General features: G+C 41.9%; 1 long non-coding RNA gene across 1 annotated transcript; it reads right to left on the bottom strand.

Moving 5' to 3' along the window:
- Nucleotides 1–8,312: 8,312 nt before the first annotated feature.
- On the bottom strand, nucleotides 8,313–12,477 carry LOC109865374 (uncharacterized). The gene is made up of 2 exons (XR_002251560.2): nucleotides 12,305–12,477; nucleotides 8,313–8,358 (listed from the first exon to the last, which is right to left on the bottom strand). It is a non-coding gene; the product is annotated as an uncharacterized LOC109865374 (long non-coding RNA).
- Between the last annotated feature and the right edge of the window lie 633 nt (nucleotides 12,478–13,110).

Here is a 13,110-nt window from a genome sequence, read left to right as displayed (position 1 = left end):
TTAAAGCATCCCACCACAGCATCACCGTCATTCAGTTACAGTAGACTCATCCACGATGCAGTTTTAAAAAATCATCTTGATTGAGTCAATTAGCTAATTAGGGCTGCTACTGATGTCTAAGGGATATTTCTGCCTGCATACATTTTGATAAGCCTAGTAACATTTGGTCAGTATTCAGCAGTTATATAGGCCTAATGCAAAAGCTATCTATAGATTATATTGGTTGTTAGTGGAGAGGTCCATTGTATTTCCATTGTTTATCCAACAAGTAGCAATAACCAACAGGATAATGAACATAGCATATTCTCTCTAAAACAATATTTGACATCTTTGGAATATAGCCCTTTGTCTACTTTTTTCAAATAATATAATTTTCTTATGATTCCAGGGAAAGGTTGCAGTTGATCATTGACTTTGCAGAATACGTTTTTTAAGACTTAAATAGCACCTTCATAAGCAATGAATAACCCAACAGTCGACACAGTAACACTGTTGCAAAATGTGCAGACCTGCTGCTGTTGTCCTTGTAACTTTTAATGAATCATTGCACCTATAGCTTGTAGTGCATTCACCTATTCAGTCATGATAACCCATGTCCATGCATTTTTACTTAAAGGTCCAATGCAGCCATTTTTTGTAATTGATTTAACAACTAAATACCTTACTGTGATTGTTTTCAATTAAAATGGTCAAAAACAAACAAAAATAGCTTCTCAGCTAAGTTCAATTTCACAAGCAAGAATTTTGCTTGGACTGTCTGCGAGTGTTCTGAGTGGGGAGTGGAAAACTGGAAATGAGCTGGTGTTGGCAGAAAAATTTGGAACTCTTTTTCTTATTGGTCTATTAACTAATTTACCACCTGGTGATGTCACCATGGAATGCCAAATCTGTCCCACCAAAACAGGCAGTCTTTTCAAACAGCTCTTACACTAAAAGGGCATTGTCATAATTTTCACAATTTCAGAGCATAATTCGAACCTCATAGTGTGCAAATATATATGTGGAAATATGTACCCCCCACAAAACACAGGCAAATCTAGTTTGACTGCACTGGGCCTTTAAGTTGGGACATTGGGTCTTATGGGTCTTTAAGTAAGACATTAGGTCTTATGACTACAGTATAATGTAATTGGTGCCCTAAAGATTTTGCAAAGTTACATAACCCTGTTGCATCACAGCCAGTCTTGCATGTCTAGGTCTTATAGGCTCGTCAGTCTCCACGAATAGTGACCGAAACTACATTGATCGCACCTGACAGTGAGGTCACACTAGAGCTAGTTATATAGACATATAGGCCTTTCTATGGCTCTGCATCACACAGCGTGGATAAGCACGCTGCCAATGGATGGGGAAAACGGAATGTGATTGATATTTCCAGATTATGTAAGTGCCAAGATAGATACAAGTAATTGCAAAAATAAAGGAAACACCAACATGAAGTGTCTTAATAGGACGTTGGGCCACCACGAGCCGCCTGAACAGCTTCAATGCGCCTTGGCATAGATTCTACAAGTGTCTGGCACACTATTAGAGGGATGGATGTGTTTTGTTGATGGTGGTGGAAAACGTTGTCTCAGGCGCCGCTACAGAGTCTCCCATAAGTGTTCAGTTGGGTTGAGATCTCAGCCCAGTTTTTCACAAGTTATCTGGATTTTGCCTGTCGGATAGGATTAAATGCATAAAAATAGAATAACTGGTCACTGACTTGAATGGGGAGTCATGTTCTATTCATTCAATTTCTATGCATTTAATCTTATCCGATAGCCGGAATCCAGATAACTTTTGAAAAGATGGACTGAGACAGACACCCCCCCTTTGAACCCGCTATGCTCCTTTGCTCCTTTCCCTCTTTCAAAGTCACTGAGACCTCTTCTAGCCATGGTAGCCAAAATAATGGGCAACTGGGTATTTTATACATAATGGGATGTTAATTGCTTAATTAACTCAGGAACCACACCTGTGTGGAAGCACCCGTTTTCAATATACTTTGTATCCCTCATTTACTCAAGTGTTTCCATTATTTTGGCAGTTACCTGTATATTCTAACATAATCTACCAAAATGATGGACAACATGTTAATGTGTACATGTGCAGGTCAATATTCAACACAGTAGCCAGTTCTGTGACAGGTGTATGCACCTGCTGTAGCCTACAGCGAAGCTCTCTGATTTTTGAGTCCATATTCTTCCCCACAAGGGGTCAGTGTACCCCATCCTTTGCATACTGAAACCTCCAGAAATGTCATTTACCCCTACAACAAGATATTGCATCTAAAAATTGCATCTATTACATCATAACTTTCTCTTTCCACTTTGGCCCATCAATTTGCTTTAGTGATATTTCAACTTAATTAACATAGTAGACTGTAACGAAGTACTTTCGATAAATAAATTATTAGTGACGATATAGTATACAGTAGGTCAAAATATATATATATTTTTTTTTTGTGGTCGGTATCATGGCTTCCAGTCTCTTCTGGATCTGGCTGTTGTCATGGCTTTTGGCCAGTCTATGCATCTTCCCATATCACCACTAGATGGAGTTGCAACATCATTATTCCATGAAATGCTATCATCTCTCTCTCTCTCTCTCTCTCTCTCTCTCTCTCTCTCACTCCAACACTAACATACAGGGCTCATACTGATTAAGCTCTAGCTGTATCAGCTGTTTACCATACATCCGAAACGCCAGTAAGATAAGCTTTCAATATTATTGTGTAATAATGGTCCATTTACTGAGTGTACAAAACATTAGGAACTTCCTAATATTGAGTTGCACTCCCACCCAGAAAGCATTCCACAGGGCTGCTGGCCCACGTTGACTCCAATGCTTCCCACAGTTATGTCAAGTTGGCTGGATGTCCTTTGGGTGGTGGACCATTCTTGATACACATGGGAAACTGTTGAGAGTGAAAAACCCAGCAGCATTGTAATCCTTGACACAAACTGGTGCACCTTGCACCTACTACCATACCCTGTTCAAAGACATTTAAATAGTTTGGCTTGCCCATTCCCCTCTGAATGGCACATATACAGAATCCATGTCTCAATTGTCTCAAGGCTTAAAAATCCTTCTTTAACCTGTCTCCTCCCCTTCATCTACACTGATTGAAGTGGACTTAACAAGTGACATCAATAAGGGATCGTAGCTTTCACCTGGATTTACCTGGTCAGTTTATGTCATGGAATGAGCCGGTGTTCCTAATGTTTTGTACACTCAGTGTATGCTATTGGGCATAAGCTATCAGGTCAATTAATCTATGACTTCGTTCTTTAAGTGAGTCCATCTAAGATGATATTTCTAGATGAGTGATATTTCTAGCTGAGAGGGAAGGGCCCATAGAATAATGAATTAGAATACTCAATACTAATTTAATAGGATCTATATGGAAGAGCCCATCTGGCTGATAGGATACTGGCAGGGCATTGATTTAATAGCATCTCTATTGACAGTTTCCTCCGGGTCATTCCTCATACTGACCAGCTGATTGGAACGTTCACCACCTGGGTCCAAGCTGTAAATCTAAGAGCCCATCCAAATTCTATTCAGGGTAAATCATGTTAGCTGCTGCATGAGTTTGATAAGTTAACATGAAATGTGAACAGCACATTTACAGGTGCCATCCATTAGATTCCCCAATCATGTCACATAGGCCTTTGTCTTTCCACCTTGCCCTCTGATCAGCTGGATGGACTATGCGCATACCAGTCCAATCCTTTCAGAGCTGCAGTACACAGGTGCCTAGGGGATCGGTAGGGGCTAGGGATAGTTTCTGTTCCGGGGCATACTCTTGCCCTTCATTGTCCTTGACTTGGTCCCAGGCAGGGGCAGTACATGTCAGTTAACCATGAATAAAGACCTTTCCCACGGAGGGATATAATCTCAGCACACACCAGCAGGGTCTCTGTCTGACTTTGGAGGAGGGGGTGGGCTTGATTGATAGGAAACGTTTTAGTGACAGCAAAAGGAGTATCTCTTGTAATGTTCATACTGCTTTATTCAACAATACCATTCAAGGATATAGTAAATGTGGCATAGTTGTGTCTGTCTTATACTGTTTTTGCCTTTGAATGCATGTGCATTCCGGACTAAATTCTCAACACTTCAGCTCCTGACATTGACTAACCAGTAGGGGTCTCTCTCACTTATGAAAAAAAAAAAAAGAAACGATACCTGATTCTAAATACCTTAAATGCATTCATCAAGTTGGTCTCTGCATGTGCAGTACTCTATCATTGTATGCACCCCCTCTATGTGTTATTATTCCATGGTGAAGCAATTAGCATAGGATGCTTTTTAGCTTATTCTCCATTCATATCAGCGGAGGCTGCTGAGAGGAGGACGGCTCAGAATAATGGCTGGAACAGAGGGAATGTAATAGCATCTAACACATGGACAGCATATGTTTGGTACCCTTTCACTGGTTCCACTCCAGCCATTACCACGAGACCGTCCTCCCCAATTAAGGTGTCACCAACCTCCTGTGATTCATATTAAAATAAGTGCATCCCAACTGCCATGTGCACAGATTGGGCACTACCTGTGCAGAGCCCCATGCCACTTTGCCCTTCCGGTCTCTAAATTGCCCTTTTATTTAGGGTAAAAACCATGTACAGTACCTGTCAAATGTTTGGACACACCTACTCATTCAAGGGTTTTTCTTTATTTTATATATTTTCTACATTGTAGTATACTAGCAAATACACTCATATGGAATCATGTAGTAACCAACAAAGTGTTTTATATTTCAAAATCTTCAAAGTAATCACCTATTGCCTTGATGACAGCTTTGCACACTCTTGGCATTCTCTCAACCAGCTTCATGAGGAATGCTTTTCCAACAGTCTTGAAAAAGTTCCCACATATGCTCAGCACTTGTTGGCTGTTTTTCCTTCACTCTCCGGTCCAACTCATCCCAAACCATCTCAATTGGGTTGAGGTTTTAAGTTCCTCGGCGTACACATCACGGACAAACTGAATTGGTCCCCCCACACTGACAGCGTGGTGAAGAAGGCTCAGCAGCGCCTCTTCAACCTCAGGAGGCTGAAGAAATTTGTCTTGTCACCAAAAGCACTCACAAACTTTTATAGATGCACAATCGAGAGCATCCTGTCGGGCTGTATCACCGCCTGGTACGGCAACTGCTCCGCCCAGAACAGTAAGGCTCCCAAAACATCACTGCTCTAGAGGAGATCTGCATGGAGGAATGGGCCAAAATACCAGCAGCAATGTGTGAAAACCTTGTGAAGACTTACAGAAAACGTTTGACCTCTGTCATTGCCAACAAAGGGTATATAACAAAGTATTGAGAAACTTTTGTTATTGACCAAATACTTATTTTCCACCATAATTTGCAAATTAATTAATTAAAAATCCTACAATGTGATTTTCTGGATTTTGTTTTACTCATTTTGTCTGTCATAGTTGAAGTGTACCTATGATGAAAATTACAGGCCTCTCATCTTTTTAAGTGGGAGAACTTGCACAATTGGTGGCTGACTAAATACTTTTTTGCCCCACTGTATGTCTGTAGTCTATCAGTTCATTCCTCTTTTTTTCTTTATCTCTGAGAGAAAGGGTCCCCAGATGGCCCAAAAAGCTATCGAATTTACCATTAATATTAATATTAATATTAAGTCAATCTTTCAAATAAAGCTGTTTCTGCCAGGGCTATGTACCATTCCTTTATATGAGGGAGGGTCCTTCTCCCTCCAGTGTCTCAATGTGAATAATTTGGCTGTAGTTAGAGCAACTTGGAGCCAGTTTAAACATGAGCTTCTCAGTCTATCACAATCCTTAGTGATATTCAGTAATAGACAAGCAGGATTTGGGGTATCCCCAATCTTTTCCATTACCCTCTGCCAAAAGGTACCCAAATTTGGACAGTTACCGAACATATGGATCATGTCACCTGTACTCTCCAGCATGGATTGGATTCTATCAAACCTATTATGTTCAGCCTCAGAGGAGTCCAATAAATCCTATTGAACACTTTAAATTGAATCAGCTTGGACCGGGCATCTCTCATAGAGGAGCATCTGTTGTACTATTTTGTTCCATTCCTCCTCTCTCCTCAGTGTTGTCAATAGCAGTGAGGCATGTGTGCAGTCACTGGACCTGCTCGTACCTTGCTTTGCCCAGTGGCTCATACCAGTTCACCACAAGTGGCTGGTAGATGCATAGGGGGTAATCAATGTTGTCTCGCACTACAGACGCAGGAAGGATTGGCCTCCAGTTAATGGCTTTTGATTCTATGAGAGAGGAATTATTCTGGCTGTATATAGCCACCCACACGATTCGGTTGACTGAGAATAATATTATTCCTTGCCTTATTCCCCGCAATAAAGCGAAATTAATTAAAATCATTATTAGTCATACACAGCATATTCTTTTGTCTGCCTCTCTTTTTATAGGCTAGATTTTTATAATTTTATAATACGGAACAAGGTTTTTGTGTCATATGAGCTAATATCTAGCTAGTGCCTAAAAGGATAAGAGGACTCATTTTGGGCTTTTGACATTGACATTTGTGTGGAATTACAGCGTTCGCTAGGCAACCAAGCGAATAAATGGCATCAGCAAACGGGCTTGTTTGTGGAAAGGATTTTTAGCACTTTCTGCAATCTAATTTACAACCCCTGTGTCAACGTGGATGAACAAAGGCCCTGTTTTCAACCCGATTCATTCTAATCCTATTTCAACTATCAGGTGATTATCCAAGCAACCCAGTGTTGAGCCAAGTCGTATCTGTGTTTGTGGGTCATCAAATATTGACCGCAGCAAAAGTGTTTGTGGGAGTGTGGGTAGTAACAAGGCAGGCCGTCATTGTAAATAAGAATTTGTTCTTAACTGACTTGCCTAGTTAAATAAAGGTTCAATAAAATAATGGAATCTCTTTTCCTAGGCCGACAATGGGATGCTGTCAGATCATAGTGGAGTCAGTGCTCGACTCGGGCAGAAGTAAACCACAGCTGAATACAGGCACCTCAAATGTTCTACTGCTTGAGCTCCTGTTCCTCTTATAGAATATTAGCTCAAAACTATTGTGGAGCTCCAGCACCTAAATATAAACAGTACCCCCACCCAAAATGAGTCCCGGAACCTTTTTCAGTCCAAGTCAAGCACTGCATGGAGTAGACTTAACTAAAATCATGCAGGCAGACCAGTCCGCAGGCACTGTACGGACTGGTCAATATGTACAATTTTGCCTCCTACACATGCTAATAGCCTCTTGTTGTTTTCCAGAATTGTATAATGTATGTAACTGGATTTTTACATAGAATGGATGAGTGCATTGTTTTCACTCAACATCTACTGGGTAATTTATTTTCTGTTTAGACATCCAAATCCACAGCTGAGCATGAACATTTGTCATTGCTTTTATAAGAGCCTAATGCTGTATTTGCGTGTTCTATTTGTTGCATGGCTTTTTTTTTTAAAGAAGGCATTGCATGGTGTCCCAATAGCTTTTCTAACTTCCATAGCATTTTATCTTGGACTGGCTGATTACGTCCCAGCCCAATATTTAATTGGATTTAGTTATATGTTTTCTCTTTCCGTACGGGTTTCCTCGTGATTGTCAGTCATTATGAAAATGAGCCGGCCATGTTCCAATGTTCTGTGATCCACTCTACGTAAAGATACATTTATTTATTTTTAACACTGGACCGACTTTGAGCAAATCACTGTGGAGCCATTTGCAAGGGTAGCTGGAATACATTGTGTTAGTTTATTTTTTCATTTGTGACCTCTATGCATCTATTTCACAGTACATCTAGTCTATGCAATAGGATCCCATTTGTTTAAATATAGGCCATCCCACCAGAGCCGGTCCTGACCTCCCTGGGGCCCTAAGCAAAATTCTGCTAAGGGGCCCTCCTACCTGACCCGTGAGCCATGTAAACCATTTGTAATTGCCACACACTCACACCCGACACCCCAGTGCTCCTACTACAATCCTCCCTTCTTTAAAACAGTTTGCTCCATCTGTCGGTCTAAGAATAAGTAGACCAGTACAGAACAGACTGAGGTATAAACAAACTATATTTATTTAATATAATATTTTCTATAGAATCTTAAAATACATGAATATTAAAATTAACATAAATAAGAAATTGTAGAAAATATAAAATGTAGAAAATAATAAAATATAACACTGAGCTTTGGCTCTGCTGCCTGGTAATTAGTCCAGTCCTCACAATACTATACAATTAGCGTTGTCTATACAATGTAAACATAAGCCTATAGGCTCTGGCTGCAGCTATATGTCTCAAAATAGTCAAATAAAACCTATACAGCTGTGTGACAACAGCCTGGGCATTTTCAGCATCAGCATGGACACCAGTCTATCTGGACTGTCTGGAAGAAATTAAGAAAGTAAGTCACATAGTTAGTTAAGCAGTCATTTACACAAATGCACTTCTGTCATACAATCTTAAATGTTATTAAGTGTCTAAACATTTGATTGTTTGAATTAAAATCTTATCAAAATGTTCCTCTTCTGTACTTTCTTGAGGCAAAATCATCAATGATGTCATCATAGGACATGTGTTTCCCTACATCATGATTTATGCTCATGATGGCCAGACCACTCAAACGCTCATGATTTATGCTCATGATGGCCAGACCACTCAAACGCTCATGATTTATGCTCATGATGGCCAGACCACTCAAACGCTCATGATTTATGCTCATGATGGCCAGACCACTCAAACCTTCCTGTGACATGGAAGACCTCAGGCAGCTTTTGATGAACTTTCATTTTGAAAAGCTCCTCTCTGCCGATGCTACTGTTACTGGTAGTGGGACTGCATTTCTTACGGCTATCCAAAAGGTTAGGAGAGAGTTCCTCCAGGTTGTTATCACAGAGATAGGAAAGCAGCTCAAAGGCAGTCATCTTATCTGATGGCAGATCAGGTCAATTCTGAATCTCGTGTGCCAGATCCATTCCACTGATGTCACGGTCATCTCTGAAGGTTAGAGTGTTTTCAACTTCCATGCAGTGAGTCTTTAAAGATTCACTGGACATCTGAGAGGCAGTGCTGACGTTCAGCAGCACTCCATATTTGGTTTTCACCTGGTTGAGTGTTTCAAATCTCTCATCCATGGATGTCACAGCAGAGTCGATCACAATGTTGAAGTAGTTGACTTCATGGTTTTTCTGTACATCAGTCACTGGTTCATCAGGAGTCTCATAGCTGAAATGCCTTTCGCTGTTGCTCAGTCTCTTCCCTTTCAGAACAGCCTCCACATTCATTTCTTCACAAATGCTTTTGGCTGTTTTCTGGGCCTCAGAGAATCCACTTTCCCGGAATGTAGTGAGGGAGGCCTTTGCATTTGAGATTAAATTCACTGCATTGAGGCAGATTGGAGGAGCTTGTTCACCTTGTTTGTCATTGTCAGTATCTCACACCATACGACACAGCAAATCAAGAAGTGGTAGGGCCCAACTTCCTCTGCAAGTGCTTGTGCCTCCACTTTGGCCACAGGATCGTTGATCATCTGTCTAGCTTCCAGTAATACCTCCCGAACCTCAGAAGCCTGATACCTGATTGCATGAACACTTTGGAACCTACTCTCCCATCTTGTGTCACTCCATGACTTCACAGTTATGTTCACGTGTTGAAAAGATGAAAAGAAGGTGAAGAGCTTTCGCACATGCCCAAAAAACCCAACTGCATCTTTTGAAGATTTGGCAGCATCTGCAATGACAAGGTTTAGAGTATGTGCTCTACATGGGATGAACACGGCTCTGGGATTTTTTTTGGAGCAGTCTGCCTTGTACTCCTTGGTGATTGCCCTTCATGTTGGCCCCATTATCATAAGCTTGCCCTCTGCAATATTCAAATGGAATCTTCAGATCGTTCAGCTTATCTAAGATGACAGTGGACAGATTCAAGCCTGTTGTAACCTCAACATTCACAAAGCTGAGGAAGTGCTCCTTGATCTCTGGCTATCCCTTTAAAGCCACTCTTCTCAGAATAATGAACATTTGCTCCTGGCGACTAATGTCAGGTGTACAGTCCAAGTTAATGGAGAAGTACTTTGAGTCTCTTACTTGAGTCACTATTGCGTCCAGAATCTTGTCATTCACAATCTGTATCAGCTCATGCTGTGTGCGCCTCCCAAGGTAATGAGCAGGTGTCTCTCCATCTTTCATTTTGCTGAGATGATTTTCCATAACGGGGTCATATTTTGCCCTTAATTCAACCTCTTTTAGGAAGTTTCCATTATCTGGTTGGAAGAGTTTGTCTGCTGAACCCCTGAATGCTGTGTTTCTTTCAGCCAGGGACTGGGTGATACTTATTAAACGTGCAAGGACATCCCGCTATCTCTTTCTTTCAGCCTCCAAAATTGTCATATGAAACCTGGTCAAGAGTCTGTCCCCGACTTTGGCGCAGATCGAGTTCTCTCCGCTTAATCATATTGTTTGTGTGTTGAGGACGGCCCTCATGGTGTTTCAGAATGGCATTGATATTTGACCAGTCATTCACACCTTTATTCTTTTGTAGTCTTTTGTAGAAAACAGTTTACAGCAAAAACAATGCACAGCGTTGTTTTTGATTGAGTATGAAAGCCAGCTCCTGGTAATCTTTTCCCCATTTGACAGCTGTCTCTGTAATAAGCCTGAATGGATACCTCTTCCAGTGTCACGGATCCCTCTGGAACTTTCATTGTGCACACCTGGCCACTATTCCCACTGATTGTATTTGTATACATGTGCCCTTTGTTCACCATGGTGCTGTCCATTATTGTTACAATGTCCGTTGGTGCGTGTGAGTACCTGTGCTGTGTGTTTTGGGCTTTCGTGCCCTTGTGGATTGCGCAGATGATTACAGGACTCGTCCCCTGTGATAATCATTGTACGCATGTGTTATTCATTCGAGGTACTCCTCACTCTTTTGTTTGGGTTTCAACCCTGTGTTTTGTTAAGTGTTTGTTTGGTCTTCATTCCCGTGCCTTTACACGGCACGCCGTCGTTTGGGTGAAATAAAAAAAACTATTACGCATTCCTGCATCTGTCTCCCGATTTATTCATACCAACGTGACATCTAGACTTGTCTTTAGGGTAAGAAAAATCCAGTCCTGGTTTGAATGGACCTCTGCGCACTAACTCAGTCCTCATAAAGTCTGTTAAGACTGGGGGCCAATCTGCTGGGTCATTTGGTGGAGCAGCAACTGTTCTATTAGGGTCTGAGCTGCTTGTATCTGATGCTGGCTGGACACCTCTGGTTGTGTTAGTACTGGCTGATGCTGGCTGGACACCTCTGGTTGTGCTAGTACTGGCTGAGGCTGGCTGGACACCTCTGGTTGTGCTAGTACTGGCTGAGGCTGTACACCTCTGGTTGTGCTAGTACTGGCTGAGGCTGTACACCTCTGGTTGTGCTAGTACTGGCTGAGGCTGTACACCTCTGGTTGTGCTAGTACTGGCTGAGGCTGTACACCTCTGGTTGTGCTAGTACTGGCTGTACACCTCTGGTTGTGCTAGTACTGGCTGAGGCTGCCTGTACTTCACCTGGGTCTGTGTTAGTACTTGCTGAAGATGGCTGTATTGTGTCTGTGTTAGTATTTGCTGAAGCCAGCTGTACTGGGTCTGTGTTAGTACTGGCTGATTATAGATAACAATACTATTATTAATTTTATCAGCTGCATCAGGCACATTCAATCTGGCTCCCCCAGATTTCCTTTTATACATTTTCAAATCTAAAATATTATTTGTACTATGGTTTGGCTGAATACTTGATGGTTATTATGTACTGAGAGATGTGCATCCATATTGCCCAGTATGCCCAGCTAATCAATATTTGAAATTCAATATATAAATCAATAGTCAATGTCAATCCATTGCTTTCCATCTTGCATTAGTCCAGAGTTGTAACGTAACATTGACTGAGAGACTAGATCCTCATTGTGTTGTTTAAAAATTATGTGCGCCTATGAGGAGTGTCACCACGCCCATATATTATCTGGACTGGTCCCCACAGAGGTTGCTGCTGGAAAGCGCGAGTTTCATTTCGTGCACGCGCTTATGAACGCATGTTCACGCGTGACGCGTTATCATTTCCGAGCTGCAGTTTATAAACACCGTTGCCTGTTGATCAAACCTAATAAATAGCTGAATTTCACTCTCACTTTTGTCAGGCACAAAGTCACAGAACACAGCCCTGGAAGTGGCTGGCAAGCAAGGAAGACACAGACTGACCAAGAGATGCACTGCCCAGCTAGGTTAGCCAGACAGCACATCAACTTAACGTTACTGTTATTTGCTGACAACAAACTTGGAGAGGAGATAACACAAGTTTACCTGATTGCTGTTCCCGCAATTAACTATCATGGTGTGTTTTTTTATCTCTCTTTACGTGACCAGAAGGATTGTTCCGCTTCATCCTCTCATCGAAGTTGTAAACATTGGCACCCGCTTTGACACGAGGGGGAGGCGGGGCCTTTGCGTAATTTGTGGGGCCCTACGCAACTGGCGTAGTGAGCGTATTGGGCCGCCCGGCTCTGGCGGTAACTGATAATAAGCCTGGAGTGGGTCAAAGGTGAGGAGCGACTGCTAGACGACTGGCTAAAACAAGGTGTCTTGAGTGGTCCTAAATAAATATTAGACTACCTGGCCAACACATTACACCACCACGCACCTCAGAGGAACCCACATTATCAACAGCAGCCACAGGGCCAGACATGTGTCTCAGACCGATTATCAAAGGTTTACTACCATAGCTCTATTTTGGAGTTGTTCAGTGCCAGTTCAGTTCTATAGCTCCACAAGATAATCACAAACAGATTACGTAATATTCCTCACAGCCAGTATCAGTCAACCATGTATACAGTACATTCCTGAATTTTATACTGTAAGCCCACCATAATTCTGTGAAGCCTACTCTCCGACCTGCAGTAGTTCTACATCAGCAATTCAACGAGGGCCCTCAATGTAGAAGCCGTGTGTGCGTGTGTGTGTGCTGTAACCTTGAGAGAGCCTATGGTCAGAGTGACTGGGAGCGCATGTGCTATCTTTAGCTTTTGTAGATTGTTTTTCTACCGGCCTCTTCCTCCTCTACTCCTCCTCCTCCATCTCTTTCCACTTTAGCCTACATCACTCACTCGCTG

Source organism: Oncorhynchus kisutch, linkage group LG20 (assembly GCF_002021735.2).
Source record: "Oncorhynchus kisutch isolate 150728-3 linkage group LG20, Okis_V2, whole genome shotgun sequence".
Lineage (NCBI taxonomy): Eukaryota > Metazoa > Chordata > Actinopteri > Salmoniformes > Salmonidae > Oncorhynchus > Oncorhynchus kisutch.
The sequence above is the reverse complement of the archived record's forward strand: the minus strand, read 5'-3'. Positions and strand labels throughout refer to the sequence as shown.